Here is a 14,749-nt window from a genome sequence, read left to right on the forward strand (position 1 = left end):
CCTTTTTAGCGATTTAAGGAAAAAGATTAAAACGTTACCAAACCAATCCGACCGTTTAAAACATTACGAAAAAAATCCAAACGTTCCTTCTTTTTAGTGATTTAGGCAAAACGTTTACAAACGTTAAGAAACAAATCCAAACGTTTCATCTTTTTAATGATTTAAGCCAAACGTTTATAAACGTTTCCCCTTATTATGCGATTTAAGCCACACGCTTACTAACGTTACAAAATAAATCTGAACGTTTTACATTTTTAGCGATATAAGCACAATGTTTACAAACGTTACGAAACAAATCCAAACGTTTCACCTTTTTAGCGATTTAGGCCAAACATTTAAAATGTTGCTAAACAAATGCAAACATTTCACCTTTTTAGCAATTTAAGCTAAACGTTTAACACGTTAGAAAACCAATCCAAACGTTTAAAACGTACGAAACAAATCCAAACGTTTAAATTTTTTAGCGATTTAAGCCTAACGTTTACAAACGTTAAGAAACAAAAATAAATGTTTCGCCTTTTGAGCGATGTATGCCAAACGTTTACAAACGTTACGAAACAAATCCAAACGTTTCAAATTTTTAGCGATTTAAGACAAACTTTTAAAAACGTTGTGAAACAAATCCAAACGTTCACCTTTTAGCGATTTAAGCCAAAAGTTCAAAATGTTACTAAACCAATCCAAACATTTACTAACGTTATGAAACAAAACCAAACGTTTAACCTTTATAGCGATTGAAGCCAAATGTTTACAAAACCAAACGTTTAACCTTTTTAGCAATTTAAGCCAAACATTTACAAACGTTACGAAACAAATCAAACCATTTCACTTTTTTACCGATTTAAGCCAAACGTTCCAAACATTTAAAATGTTATGAAACAAATCCAAACGTTTCACCTTTTAAGTGATTTAAGCCAAACGTTTACAAAGGTTAAGTAACAAATCCAAACGTTTAAAACGTTACAAAACCAATCCAAACGTTTAAAACGTTACAAAACGAATCCTAATGTTTCACCTTTTTAGCGATTTTAGCCGAACGTCTAAAACGTTATGAAACATATCCAAATGTTTAAAACGTTGCGAAACGAATACAAACGTTTAAAACGTTACGAAAAAAATCCAAACGTTTTACCTTTTTAGCGATTTAAGCAAAACGTTTACAAACATAACGAAACAAATCCAAACGTTTCACCATGTTTCACCTTTTAAGCAATATAAACCAAACGTTTACAAACGCTACGAAAAAATACAAATGTTTCACCTTTTTAGCGATTTAGGCCAAATGTTTGCAAACGTTTCACCTTTTTAGCGATTTAAGCCAAACATTAAAATTTTTGCGAAACCAATCCAAACATTTAAAACGTAACGAAAAGAATCCAAATATTTAAGACGTTACGAACCAATCCATACGTTTCACATTTTTAGCGATTTAAGCCAAATTTTTACAGGCGTTATGAAACAAATCCAAACGTTTCACCTTTTTAGCAATTTAAGCCAAACGTGTACAATACGAAACAAATACAAACGTTTCACCTTTTTAGCGATTTAAGCCAAACGTTACGAAACAAATCCAAACGTTACACTTTTTTAGCAATTTATGCCAAACGTTTACAAACGTTACAAAACAAAACCCAACGTTTCACCTTTTTAGCGATTTAAGCCAAACGTTTAAAATGTTACGAAACCAATCCAAACGGTTAAAACGTTACGAAACAAATCCAAACATTTCACCTTTTTAGCGATTTAAGCAAAAAGTTTACAAGCGTTACGAAACAAATCCAAATGTTCACATTTTAGCGATTTAAGCCAAACATTTAAAACATTACAAAACAAATCCAAACGTTGACAAATGTTACGAAACAAACCCAAACGTTTCACCTTTTTAGCGATTTAAGCCATATGTTTAAAAACGTTACGAAACAAAACTAAATGTTTTACCTATTTCCCAATTTAAGCCAAGCATATACAAACGTTACCAAAAAAATCCAAACGTTTCACCTTTTAAGAGATTTAAGCCAAATGTTTACAAACGTTACAAAAAAAAAACAAATGTTTCACCTTTTTAGCGATTTAAGCCAAACATTTACAAACGTTACAAAAACAATCCAAACATTTAAAATTTTACGAAACAAATCCAAACGTTTCACGTTTCACCTTTTTAGCGATTTAAGCCAAACATTTAAAAAGTTACGAAACAAATCAAAATGTTTCATCTTTATAGCGATTTAAGTCAAACGTTTACTAATGCTAAGAAACAAAACCAAACATTTCAACTTTTTAAACGTTTCACCTTTTTAGAGATTTTAGCCAAACGTTTACAAATGTTAAGAAACAAATCCAAACGTTTCCCATCTTAATCAATTTAAGACAAACATTTAAAACATTATGAAACTAATCCAAACATTTAAAACGTTACGAAACAAATCCAAACGTTTCACCTTTTTAGCGATTTAAGCCAAAACGTTTACAAACATTGCGAAGCAAATCCAAACGTTTCACATTTTTTGCGACTTAAGCCAAACGATTAAAAATGTTACGAAACCAATCAAAACGTTTAACCTTTTTAGCGATTTAAGCCAAATGTTTAAAATGTTACAAAACCAATCCGATTGTTTAAAACATTACAAAAAAATCCAAATGTTTCCCCTTTTTAGCGATTTAAGCCAAATGTTTACAAATGTTAAGAAACAAATCGGAACGTTTCATCTTTTTAGCGATTTAAGCTAAACGTTTACAAACGTTTCACCTTATTAAGTGATTTAAGCCATACATTTACAAACGTTACGAAACAAATCCAAATTTTTTACATTATTAGCGATATAAGCAAAACGTTTACAAACGTTACGAAACAAATCCAAACGTTTCACCTTTTTAGCGATTTTGGCCAAACATTTAAAATGTTGCGAAACAAATGCAAACATTTCACCTTTTTAGCGATTTAAGATAAACGTTTGAAACTTTAGGAAACTAATCCAAACGTTTATTACGTACGAAACAAATCCAAACGTTTACCGACGTTAAAAAACAAAAATGAATGTTTTGCCTTTTGAGCGATGTATGCCAAATGTTTACAAACGTTACGAAACGAATCCAAACGTTTCAAATTTTTAGCGATTTAGGCCAAACTTTTATAAACGTTGCGAAACAAATCCAAACGTTCACCTTTTAGCAATTTAAGCCAAAATTTTAAAACGTTATTAAACCAATCCAAACATTTATTAACGTTATGAAATAAAACCAAACGTTTCACCTTTATAGCGATTGAAGCCAAACGTTTACAAAACCAAACGTTTAACTATTTTAGAAATTTAAGGCAAACGTTTACAAATGTTACGAAATGAATCCAAATGTTTCACATTTTTAGCGATTTAAGCCAAACGTTCCAAACATTTAAAATATTACGAAACAAATCCAAAAGTTTCACCTTTTAATCGATTTAAGCCAAACATTTACAAAGGTTAAGAAACAAATCCAAACGTTTAAAATGTTACAAAGCCAATCAAAACGTTTAAAAGGTTACAAAACAAATCCTAATGTTTCACCTTTTTTAGCGATTTAAGCCAAACGTTTAAAACGTTACGAAACATATCCAAATGTTTATAACATTACGAAACAAATACATACGTTTAAAACGTTACGAAAAAAATTCAAACGTTTTATATTTTTAGCGATTTAAGCAAAATGTTTACAAACATTACGAAACAAATCCAAACGTTTCACCATGTTTCACCCTTTCAGCAATTTAAGCCAAACGTTTACAAACGCAACGAAAAAATACAAATGTTTCATCTTTTTAGCGATTTAAGCCAAATGTTTGCAAACGTTTACCTTTTTAGCGATTTAAGGGAAACATTTAAAATGTTACGAAACCAATCAAAACGTTTAAAACATTACGAAAAAGTCCAAACATTTAAGGAGTTACGAACCTATCCAAACGGTTCACATTTTTAGCAATTTAAGCCAAACATTTACAAACGTTGTGAAACAAATCCAAACGTTTCCCCTTTTTAGCAATTTAAGCAAAACGTGTACAATACGAAACAAATCCAAACGTTTCACCTTTATAGCGATTTAAGCCAAATGTTTACAAACGTTATGACACAAATCCAAACGTTTCACTTTTTTAGCTATTTAAGCCAAACGTTTACAAACGTTACAAAACAAAACCAAACGTTTCACCTTTTTAGCGATTTAAGCCAAACGTTTAAAATGTTACGAAACCAATCCAAACAGTTAAAATGTTGCGAAACAAATGCAAACATTTCGCCTTTTTAGCGATTTAAGCCAAAAGTTTACAAGCGTTATGAAACAAATCCAAACGTTTCACATTTTAGCGATTTAAGTCAAACATTTACATACGTTACAAAACAAATCCAAACGTTTCAACTTTTTTTACATTTAAGCCAAACGTTTACAAACCTTACGAAACAAATCCAAACGTTTCCCCTATTTCGCGATCTAAGCCGAACATTCAAAATGTTACGAAACCAATTCAAACGTTGAAAATGTGTCACGACCCATTTTCATGAATTGCGACCGGCGCTAGGGTATGGGTAATGTAGTACCAAAACATGTAGCTAGCCTTTCAATTAACGTACAAACACATAAACCTGCAGAAAAACCAATGCTCGGGGGCAACCGAGACTTCAGACTAAATCTAGCAGTTATAATATTCAACATTTAAAATAACATGCTTTCCAATAATGGTATTAAATCGGCTTAACATAAATAATCCGGAATAATCATATAACATGCCAAAGCGATAAATAATCAGTCAGACCAATCTGACAACAACTAGAATAAATAAAGACGTCTAGTTACTACTGCGGTCTAAGAATAAAATTGTAATACCCCGTGTTTTCCGTTCGTTTTTCCGTTAGTGTTTGATCGTTTCGTCGTTCGTATCTCATGTGTTTGGGCTCGTTTAGTCCTTTTTTGAAGATTGGATTCGGATGCCCATCATCGCCAGGCTTGGGGCCCATTTCGGGCCCTTTCTTCTTTTTGGCCTGCAGGGCGCGACGAAAGGCGCGACAGGGCTGGCGCGCCTCGCGTCGCGCCCTTTGGAAAAATTGTGGTAGGGCGCGATGGCCCGTCGCGCCTCGCGACGCGCCTGCCATCGCGCCCCGCTGCTGATTTTTGCGTGGGGTCTATAAATAGACCCCATATTTCGACCAAACTCTTTTTTCTTCGTTTTGTGAAAACCCTAGCCAACTCTCACTCATTCTAACACACTGAGAACGAAATTTTCCATCCCTTTCCATCGCTCTTGTATACGGTAAGTAAATCACTTCTCGTTTCATTTGTTTATTCATTCCTCATCATTACGCTAGTTAATGATTCGTTATGTTCGTCATTCTAGCATCGTTTTGAGGCCTTCTTCTTCGCCACATCTGTAATCATCATTCCCAAATCGCTGGACGTATTACATCTCATTTCGGTACGTATAAATCCCTCCGTTTGTCGCCGTTTTGATTTCGACGTGTTCTTGTTATGAACTGCCGATATGATTATTTGCTGCTACGTTCTTTTGTTAATCATTGCTGCCTTTCTTGCGTGCAAATTGTGTTCGGATGTTGTAGTAAATCTTGGCTTGAGTTTGTTGTTGTTTCAACTCATCGGTTATTGGGTTTTTCTAGCCGTGTTGTCTTCGTGTTAGGGCTGCCGTCGAACATGGTTCATTGCTCCATGTTTCTGACTTGGGTAGTGTTATGATTAAGGTTGAATGGGTTGGATTGTTAAGGGCAATAGGTTTTGGCTTGAATTGATATGATTAGTTTATGCATGATAGGTTATAAATAAGTTGTTGTAATTGTTAGAACGAAATGGAGGGAATGGTTCTTTTGAAATTTGTTATCAAATTGATGGCTCTGTGTTGGTTTTCATTCTTAATGAAGAAGATGGCTAATTGGCCAAAATGGTCACTAAAGTTGTTTGTTTAAATCAATTGAATCATAGTTGTTTGTTTTTAACTTTTGATTTTTGTTTCAATTTTAAATAGACAATTTGATTACGTTAAATATTTTATAACTTAAATTAATATAATTACTCGGGTAATTATATTTAATTTTAATGGAAATGTCAAATTGGCTAAAGTACATGTTAGTCCCTAAACTTTTATAAACTTAAAATGGTTAAGTTTTGGGTTGTAACTTAGGTTACTTGAATTTCAAGTTATTGAATTCTATTTTTAAAATGGATAATTATTTTATTAAGTTTTTGAATTTATAAACTCGGGTTTATAAATTTTATAAAGTTTTGGTTTGGGTTAGACTGTGGTCGCCCAACAAGTGGGAAGAAGTTTGGTAGTTTTAAATAACTCGGCTGACTCACTGATATGGATTTTAATTTCACGTCTCCAATGTAGAAGCTCGGACAGGATCTTCGATCCGATCTTGCAGAAGTACGCGTCTCGGATGATACTCGGATGTTCATCGATCCGGTGACCCCCCAGGTCGCGTGGTCTATGATCTAAGAGATGGTCGGATGTCGACACCAGGTCGGTAAAATGCTTGACTTAGCTATGTTCGTTCTTGGTGAGGTTGCTTCGCCCCTACTAAAATTGAAAGCGTATGTCTTTTCAATTTCCCTCTCTTTTTCAGTTATAAGTTTTATTTTTCAAAAACTTATAAAACTTTTCACTTCTCTCTCTGATTTCTTCGATTTCTCTGAATTCTTTTTTCTTATAAGTTCTTCGTTTTCCAGTTTTTGCCGTTGCAAAGTTCTTGTGTTTTGGAGGATCCTGCCATTGGTGATACCTGCAAGCTTTAGTGGATATTCTCTGTGTCTGTTGCTATCACTCTGCAATCAGTATGTTCTTTCTTCTCTTTTTCATACTTCTTTGTTTTTCTGCCTTGTTTATGTGATTTTCCTTTGTGCTTCGAATTATTTGGCATTCCTGCTTGTGTGTTATTGTCACGACCCAATCTCAGGGCCGAGACCAGCGCTAAGGAATGTGAGTGGTAGCTCCGAAAACCGTAGCAAGCCTTAAAACGTAAAATAATTTTTTGCTAATATCAAATGTCATGCATGACAGATATAAACACGTGTCATGCTAAGCATATAACAGGTATACATATCCTCTGGCAATCACAATCATTCAAAACGCAGTAAGGATAAAGCATTTATACTTTAAAAACATAAAGTAATATATGCAAAAAAACTATTTGATACAAAACATCTATCTACTGCAGCTCTAAGAGTAAAGTACCGTTTCTTTACATACTTTTAATAATACAGACTTCTGAAAGTAGGATAGAAGTCCGTTGCTTCAAAAACGTCTTCCACCTGAGAGGAAAACGGTGAGGGGTCAATATATGGGAATATACGAGTTAGTTTGCATAGTTACTAATAAGCATTTAAATAAAACATAAAATCGATAATGTAAACAATTCGATCAAATGCAACCGAGTAACTTATACAGTTGAAACCCTATTCTCCAAATATCTGTTGATATACGATAATAATCAAATCGATCAATCCAATTGGTAGAGTCCCGAGATAATTCAACCGAGTTCAACCTCTACCGTCACTTTATCCAAAGTTGTGGGTCCCGAGATAGTTCAACCGAGTTAAACCCACTGGATACAGGTCCCGAGATAGTTCAACCGAGTTAAACCTCGTATCCAATTCGATATATATATTCCAACTTCGATAAGTTACGATTTTCGATATTTGATACTATGGGCACATTCATAATTTCTCAAATCAAAACTTGTGATCACACAGTCCTATTACCGCCCAGTAGGAAGGCACGTTTCATCTGATATAAACTGGTTTCAAATTTATGTATAAATGCAATTTCATATAAACATTCATGATATAAGCAAATTCGATGTAAATAAATGATATAAAGCATTTGCGACATAGAAAAGATATGTTTTTAAATACTTAAAAAGTAACAAACAACTCACAGAAAACGCTTATCCAAAAATTCGTCGGGGCTTAAAAACGTCAAGCTTCCCGAGCTCCTGGTCCAGCTTCTTCTTGCCTCGCCGGATAAAAACGATTTTAAAACAATTGACTCACATTAGAATCTTATTCTAAGATTGATTCTAGACTCGAGACACGGCACGCTACACTCATTAACCGTCGTGCTTCTCACGTGATTATCCCGATAAACGGTATCAAACTCGTTTATGGATCAAATATCACTTTTAATCAATTCTCGTTTAACCTCATTAGGTTAACGTCTCAAACTAATCGAGAACTAGTCGAATACTAATCGATTTCAAATCTCGGTTTGTGTGTACGACAAATGTTTCTCAAAACGGGTCGATCGGCAAAACACTGTGCATACGCGTGTCTGCCTGTGCATACGCGCGTCTGCCTGTGCGGCTGCACAGGGGACTGTGCGTCCGCACAGTGTGACTGTGCGTTCGCACAGTCTGACTGTGTGTGCGAACGCACAGCCACGGGCTTAGCCACTACTAGAAAACAGGTGTTTAGCGACGGATATTTCCGTCGCTAAACACCTGCAATCCGTCGCTAATTACGATTAGCGACGGATTACCGACGGACAATTTCCGTCGGTAGTTTTTGGGTCGTTAATTGTAATAGCGACCCAAAACATAAGTTGTCGCCAACTTACCGACCGAACAGTCCGTCGGTAAGTTGGAGATAGACGGTCGGTAAATTGGTTGGGCCAGCCGACCAATTTCCGACCACTTATTGGCGACGGACTGTCCGTCGCTAATCCCGTCGGAATTGCTTGCAATTGGCGACAGAATAGTCCGTCGCCAATTGCAAGAAACAGTCGTGCCATGTTAGTCCGTCGCTAAAGTTAAAAAAATTGGTCGCTAAATTACCTAATTTTTGCAAAATTTTATTTTTTTTACGGCGTATTTTCAGATTTTTTTCTATTATTCATTAGACCTGTTAAATAGACCATTCACATACATAAGAAACAATAAATATATATAACCAAATCCGTAATATATATATATATATATATAAACGTCAAAAAGCATACAAAAAACATAAATATAATATGTCAAAGTATGCGAAAAAAAGCATAAATATGTCCAAGTGTATCACAAAAGCCTAATCTAAACTAGTGGTGTCATCAGTAGGAGGGGTGGGGGTGGTGGGAACTGCGGGCGTAACTCGGGTGGGAGTGTAGTCATCAGCCGCGCAAGCTCAGTACGGATCCGCTCGTCGAAACCCGCCTCAACAGTACGGATCCGCTGCTCGACCCGCTCTTCAAAACCCGCCTCCACAGTACGAATCTGTTGCTCGAGCCGCTCCTCAACCTCCTTAGCAATACGTTGCTCTATCTCCTCACTAACGTTCCCCTGCAGGGGTGATCCGCCGCGGCGCAATCGGCTAGCGCTGCTCTGGTCGACGTAGGATGCTGAAGCCGATCCAATACCGTAGACTCGCTGCTTCTTGATTGCCTCGAGAGACAAAAAAAGCTCGTTCTCGTCGATCGGCTCTGGAGTCGACGAACTCCCTTCTCCAATTGCCTGAGACTGCGTCGCTGCAGCAAGCTCTGCCTGAAAACGGTCCTGAAATTAAAAAAAACAAATTTATAGATTAGTTAAACCTACATTTCTAAATAAAATTCGGCAGCATTTTCTCTAAAATTTGATCATCACCCATTTTTCAGGGACATCCTGCAAAAGCTACAAACCACTCTGTTCAACTATACGTAATAGCAATCACAATACCCACAACATTCACGTAAACATCCTATAAACAACGTCTATATAAAGTTATATCTACAACATATTAAACAATCACTTAAGGTTAAAATAAACTTACATTTTTATCCTTTGATCTCTTTTCAACGAAGACAGTCCGATCAGCTTTGGTCAGGTGCAACCGTACATGCAACTTAGCCAAAGTGGGCTCTCGACCAAGCTCCTCAGTCTATCATATGAAATGAAAAAACTAATTAGTAGATAAATAGAATATTTAACATGATTATTAATATTAAAAACATACCATAACTGTCTTATGCCTCGTAGCCGATCGCGATCCTGCGGTATGTCGAACAGGTCCGGTGCCAGCTCCGGACGGCTCACTCATCTGATTAGCTCGTGCTATATCAGACTTCTTCTTAGCCTCAGCAGTATCCCAGTCTCGCTTCCATGACGCCCAAGTATCAGCACTAACACTGCCCTCTTTTTTATCCGGCTTCATGTTGTGGAGAGTATCTTTATACCGATTGCCCGCATGTCGGTAGAAGACCCCTCTAATCAGATCCTCAGGGTAGGTCGAGTCCCAGCAAAAACCCTTCTGCAAACCATTAAAAAATAAATATAATTAGAAATCAAAAAGAAAGTTAAATATAAATTTAAAATTTTAATTTAACAACCTTGAACTCCTCGAAGTAGAAGCCCTTATGCTCTGCTGTAATATTCTTCCACGAGGAACCCTCAGCAAACCATCTAGATCGGAAAATGGGCAAGATCGCCCTAGATGCTGTCCCGCTGTCGTTCCTGCTATCCAGTAATCTTTCTCTGCACATTACAAAAACACTTAGTTTTCACATTTTTTGAATAAAATTATTTTTAAAAAAAAAGTGGTCAATCATTCCTTGCAGCATCTGGTGTAACTCTAACCCTCCCAGTCTCGTCCGTCGCTGGCGGCTGGCCCTGTGGTTGCTGCTGTCTCGCCGCTCTCCGCAGTGCAGGTCTAGCAGCTAGCACCTGCTGCTCAGCCCCGGGATCCAAGTCCTCAGGGGGGATCCTGCTCTGGGTCGCCGCGTCCACGTCCGCGTCCCTGACCTGTATCCCTACCTCGGCCTCGGCCGGCAGAAGAACCACCTGAACCTCTCATATCTGCAAAAAAGATTACAAAAACATATTCGACAAGAAAACAATAAACACAGCTATTATAAAAACCATAACACATAATTTATTAACAAAATAAAGTTACCACATCAACAAACGTAAATAAAAATCAAAATTCTACATAAATGACACTTAAACGAATCACGCAATTTCTATATTATCTGTTGCTCCAATGTCATCATCGTCTGATGAAGATGGTGGATAATCATCTTCCGTCTCTACTAATGGAGGGTTGTGTAATGCAGCCTCGTCCGCCTCGCCATTCGGATCAACTAAATTTGTCGGTTCTTCATTTTTTATGACATCGAGCGGATGATCTGCACTATCATCTTGGAAAGCTGGAACAGTTGTTTCAGGCATGTCTATCTCAGAGCGAGGTTTTATCTTGCATACTGCCCACCAGTCTTTTTTGTCTCGCCTTTTGCTAGGATAAGGTAAGTAATGTACTTGATCGGACTATTCAGCTAAAATGAAAGGTTCATATTTTATGTACCTCTTTCTGTGATTAACATCCACTATGTTATACCGAGGATGGGCTAACATACCAACCTTTTTCATAGGATCAAACCAATTACATTTAAATAAGACCATCCTTTTTATCGGTAGAGCTGGATACTCTAACTCGATAATGTTAGTCAACACTCCATTAAAGTCGTTTTCAGCCGGGCCGTAGAGTGATCCTTTTACACAAACTCCGCTATTCATTGTAACCCGATCCTCCCCATATTCTTCAGTATTGAATTTAAACCCGTTCACACAGTACCCCTTGAATGTTTTGACCGATCTAAGCGGTCCTTTTGCAAGACTTAGAATATAGGGATTGGTACAGACAGTTGGGTCTTTCACCTGTAGCACAATTATTTATACGGATCAACACGATAAGATATACAACTACGACGATAAAACAATATAAATACTTACATATTGCTCGAACCAAAAGGCGAATTCACTCTCCAACTTGACTACAACTTCGGTCTGTGTGATTTCGGGGTTGATTTCATACAGCTCGCCTTCAAAAACTCTAATTACAAGAATAGCGAATTAATACAATTTGTATAAAATTCTTCAATATTGAACTTAAATGTGTATATTAAGACATACTCTCTAAACGGTTCAATTTTAGTGCAATTCAGAAGGATATAGCTTCGGGCAGCATTATATTCAGCATCATCCAGATATCTATTCCGAGAAGCACCTATAGGTCGCCCTTTCGGTTTGAAAATAGATAATCTGTCGACATCATCATCAACGTCCATTTCGCAAACTTCATTTCTTTGCATCCGACATGGTAGCATCGGATCACCATCCTTGAAATAGAAAGATGCAAATTTCGCTGTTTCCTCTAATAAATATCCGCTGCTGATGCTTCCTTCCACTCTGCCTTTCTTCGAGACCTTATTTTTGAGTTTTCTCAGGTATCTGCATAATCAAATAATTAGTTCATGCATGTACCAACCGCTCGATCGATGAAATAGAACTGTAGATGTAGTACCTTTCAAACGGATACATCCAACGATACTGAACAGGTCCTGCCATCATAGCTTCATACGGAAGGTGTACGGGGAGATGTTCCATCGAATTAAAAAAACTCGGCGGAAAAATACGTTCCAACTTGCACAGTATCTTCGGGATATCAAGATCCAATCTCTCAAGATCTGCCTTTTTCAGCGATGTGGCAGTTAATTCTCTGAAGAAGATACTTAGCTCTGTTAAAGGCTCCCACACTTCGGGCGGAAGAAGCTCCCGAAGAGCAATTGGCAAAAGTCGTTGCATGAAGACATGACAGTCATGACTTTTCATGCCCATCATCTTCAAACTGTTTAAATCAACACACCTTGACAAGTTGGACACGTAACCGTCAGGAAACTTTAACTTTTGAATCCATTCGAGTAAAATCTTTTTCAAATCCCTGTCCAAAGCATACAAAGCCTTTGGATATCTACCGGTTTCCTAATCTTGTGCTAGGCCGGGACGATCATAAATCTTATTCAACTCTGCCCTAGATTTTTCCGTGTCTTTCGCGTTACCTGGTACATTGAGTACGGTATTAAAAAGGTTGTCAAATACATTTTTCTCAATATGCATGACATCGAGATTATGCCGGATTACATTTGTCTTCCAATACGGTAAATCCCAAAAGATACTCTTTCGATTCCAACCACGGCCTTTAGATAGTTCAGCATTCGTAGCCTTAGCATCTGTCTCATAAGCCCTCTTAAACCCCAGACCGTCCACCTCTGCTAATACTTCATCTCCAGTCCTCACACCTCCAAATTTGTGCTTTACTTGTTTGCCTTTTCGAAATTCAGTAACGTTCCGACGGAAATGATGGCCCGCATGTAAAAAATTTCTGTGGCAATCAAACCAGGATTGTTTACCACTATCGGGCAACGTGAATGCCTCGGTATTTTCCATACAATGCGGACATGCCAGTCTTCCTGATGTGCTCCACCCAGACAACATTGAATAAGCGGGAAAGTCATTAATTGTCCACATAAGCGCCGCCCTCATTTGAAAATTTTGCCTCTTTTGAATGTCATACGTCCGAATTCCAGATTCCCACAGTTGATTCAACTCCGCTATTAACGGTTGTAGGAAAATATCCATCTGGTCTTTTGGATTTCCAGGTCCCGGGACAAGTATTGTCAAAAACATAAACTCATCCTTCATGCACATGCCTGGAGGCAGATTATACGGCGTAACAATGACTGGCCAGGAAGAATATTGTGTTCCAAAACTACCAAATGGTTGAAATCCGTCAGTACATAAGGATGACACATAAGAATATTTCTTGTTTCATCTGCAAAATCTGTATGCAACTCACTGAACCGTTTCCACGCTAGAGAGTCAGAAGGATGACACATCTTCTCGTCTTCCATTTCATGTTCAGCGTGCCATGTCATATGTTTATCCGTGGCTTTGGAAGCGTACAACCTTTGCAGCCTCAGAGTTAAAGGGAAATAAAACATTTTTTTATAAGGAACGTTAGCCCTTCTTTTGGCCGAATTGCTCTTCGTAACAGGTTTCCACCGAGGAAATGTGCAAACTTTGCATTGGGTTAAATCCTCGTCCGCCCCCCAGTAAATCATACAGTTGTGGAAACAGCAATCAATAACCTCAACCGGCAACCCGAGACCTTTCACCAGCTTCTTGATATTAGCAAATTTTTTCGGCATTTTGTTGTTCTCTGGAAGCAGTTCTTGTAATAAACGGCAGGTGTCGTCAATTAAAGATATCGACCCCTGATGACACTTAATATCTACAATTTCAACAGATGCGGACAAGGGTGAGTGTCTGCTATTTCCGGGCCATATTTCTTCTTCTGCCGCACTCATCATATCAAAAAACTTCTGAGCTTCTTCATTCGGGGTCTCTTCCTCAAAAACTTCAGGACCAGCAGCATCAATAACCATTCTCTGACCAGAGTTTAAATCTCCCCCTCCCTCATTATAGTAATCGTATTCATTAACCGGCTGCTGAACAACAAGTGGGACATTCACCTCACCGTGGTGAATCCAGACATAGTAATCTGGGACAAACCCAGACTGCAAGACATGTAGTTTCACAACTTCTACATATCGAAAATTTGTATTTCTACACTTTGTCCTAGAACATGGGCATTTTATCTCTTCTCCACTCATACACTCTGGATGTTGTATAGCAAAATTCACAAAATCTTCAAAATTAGGGAAAACATCTGGCGGCAGGAAGCCTCTGTCATGCCTCGTATACATCCAACTGCGGTCTACATTCATTTCTGGAGGACGTACAATTAGGTTTTGGTTCATAAACTCAACGTACCAAAGTCAATGTAATTGACTGCTAAAAGGGTAGGGTCCTATCCCATTCGCAAAACTGGCGCCCCATAATTCGATCACGATATATGCATGAATACGGAAAAAATATTCGGTAGCCTTCCGGCGTCGTTCCCCAGGTGCATTACATAATATAGGGTG

Source organism: Mercurialis annua, linkage group LG2, assembly GCF_937616625.2.
Source record: "Mercurialis annua linkage group LG2, ddMerAnnu1.2, whole genome shotgun sequence".
Taxonomy (NCBI): Eukaryota; Viridiplantae; Streptophyta; class Magnoliopsida; order Malpighiales; family Euphorbiaceae; genus Mercurialis; species Mercurialis annua.